The sequence below is a fragment of the Mus pahari genome, chromosome 4, assembly GCF_900095145.1.
Source record: "Mus pahari chromosome 4, PAHARI_EIJ_v1.1, whole genome shotgun sequence".
NCBI lineage: Eukaryota > Metazoa > Chordata > Mammalia > Rodentia > Muridae > Mus > Mus pahari.
This window is the reverse complement of record NC_034593.1, coordinates 46,385,117-46,387,302: the sequence shown is the minus strand read 5'-3', so window position 1 is coordinate 46,387,302 and position 2,186 is coordinate 46,385,117. Positions and strand designations below refer to the sequence as shown.

Below are 2,186 nucleotides of genomic sequence, written 5' to 3'. Positions count from 1 at the left end.
TGAATTGTAACAATCAGATAAATCAACGAAGCCAGGCTTAAAAGTCTGGCTGAGAATTTTTGAAGAAAAAAAAAATTTAACCAGAAAATGTTGTTGGTTCTGATATTTGTTATCCACAGTGCTGTGCTTAAGGGTACCACAGTAAAAACAAATCAGACAGTTTGTTCCCTCAGAGTTCCTAGTTTTGTGACAAGGAACAAATTGAAAAATAAAACTACTCTTTCCAGCCAACACCAAGTGATGGGCATCTCTCGGGGCAACTGGCAGAAGTGCCATGTGACCAAGGTAACAGAAAGCCCTACCACAGGAACGGAAAGTATGAGCTGGGATGGCCTGCCCCTCGGAATATACACGCAGTCTGAGCTCCAGAAAGCAAGGAGTACTGTGCCCTGAGATGGAATGTGGGGAACTTTTCCTAGGTCTCTGAGCATTTTACTTACAAAGCAAAGACTATTAATGTTGTCTACCATGCATCCAATAACGAGCTGGTCTGCACCAAGACCCTGGTAAGCAACTGCATGTGTGCTTACTGATGGCACACAGTACTAACAGTGGTACCAGTCACACAATGCACTGCCCCTGGGCGGCAAGCAAGGGGCCAAGCTGACACCTGAGGAGGAAGAGATCTTAAGCAAGCAAGCAAACAAACAACAACAAATGTTAGATCAAAAAATTCAGAAGAAATATGATAAAAGGAGTAAGAATGTCACACTCAGCCGTCTCCTGGAGGAACAATTCCAACAGGCCAAGTTTCTTGTCTGTATCACCTGAAGGCCAGGCCAGTGTCGCGGAGCAGATGATGACTGTATGCTAAAAGGCAAGGAGCTGGAAGACATAAATAAGCTATGGTTCATAGCTCAAGTAATGAAGGTGTTTATTGTTCTATGTGAGGAAGGAAGGGAGGGAGGGAGAGAGGAAGGAAGGAAGGAAAAATAAATAAGTAAATAGGTAAGTAAGTAAATAAATAAATAAAGTCATGCCTGTCACTTCCCAGAGAGCAAAAGACAAAAGTGCTTAGTTCCTAAGCTAATATTTTCACTCACAGTACTTTCTGAGCTAATACTTTCACTCGCAGTATTCTCCAAGTCAGATTTTGGGTCAAAAACTTCACTCTCTCTTCTCTGGCCATGTGGACCAGAACTTCCCTTCTTAGCAGTTGCCAAAACATAAAACCACAGACAAACTACAGCAGAATAGGCTGACTGTTGGCACCTCCTGGCTACCAATCAAGATGGCAGGTCCGTCTGCCCACGCCCTTGATACCTCTTGGTAGAGACACTATGAGCTTGCTTGGTATCACCATTGTTTCCTTGTTGGTTGTTCTAATTCCAATCTGGACCAGCACTTTCTTCTATATCTTTGCCAAGCTTCTTTGTCTTGTCTCTTTGACTGTAGCATTCTCAGCACTTGCAGGGTGGGATCCCATGGAGACTTCCCTTCTTCATGGCGGTTAGTGATAGTGGGCATTTTGGTCTCTTTGTATTTTGTTTTTTGAGAAATCCTTTTTCAGGTCATTGGTCGTCTCTAAATCAGGCAATTTGCTTCCTTTTATTAAGTTGCTTGAGCTCCCTCTGTGTTTTGCTTATTAGCCCCATGTCAGATGTGTGGCTCATTGATCTCCTCTACCACTTTGTAGGGTTTTTTTTTCCCTCTTGTTTTCTGTTCTACATAGGATTTTGTTTTGACTTGCAGATCAGTCATCTGTTGTTTGCCTGGTTTGTTTACCCTTTGGTGCCTGGGTTTAGAGTCAGATTCAAGAATATCTTCACCTACATCGATGCCAAGAATCTTTTTCCTATGTCTTTTATTGATGATCTTAAATGAAAATGTTTATCTTATCTTATTTTATGTGTGAGCATTTTGCCTGAATGTAGTTAAGTGCACCTTGTGCATGCCTGGTACCCACAGGGGCCAGACGAAGGTATCACATCCCCTGGAGGGGGAATTGTGGATGGATGCCATGAGCCATCATCATGACACAGCATCCATGTCCTCTGGAAGACTAGTAAGCACTCTTAACTATGCAGCCATCTCTCCAGCCCTGTAATGATGTAATGATCTTAATTGAACTCATAGTAAGAGATTAGCATGTGCCCTTTATCAAATGGAACACTAACATGACACGTTATGAGCAGCAAGAAACGGAATGATCACTGTGTACACTGAGGGCATAAACCTCACAAGCA

At 42.7% G+C, this 2,186-nt stretch overlaps 1 pseudogene; it reads left to right on the top strand.

Annotated features, from left to right (window-relative positions):
- The first annotated feature begins 240 nt into the window (after window positions 1-240).
- On the top strand, window positions 241-771 carry LOC110320772 (annotated as a pseudogene).
- The last annotated feature ends 1,415 nt before the right edge of the window (window positions 772-2,186 follow it).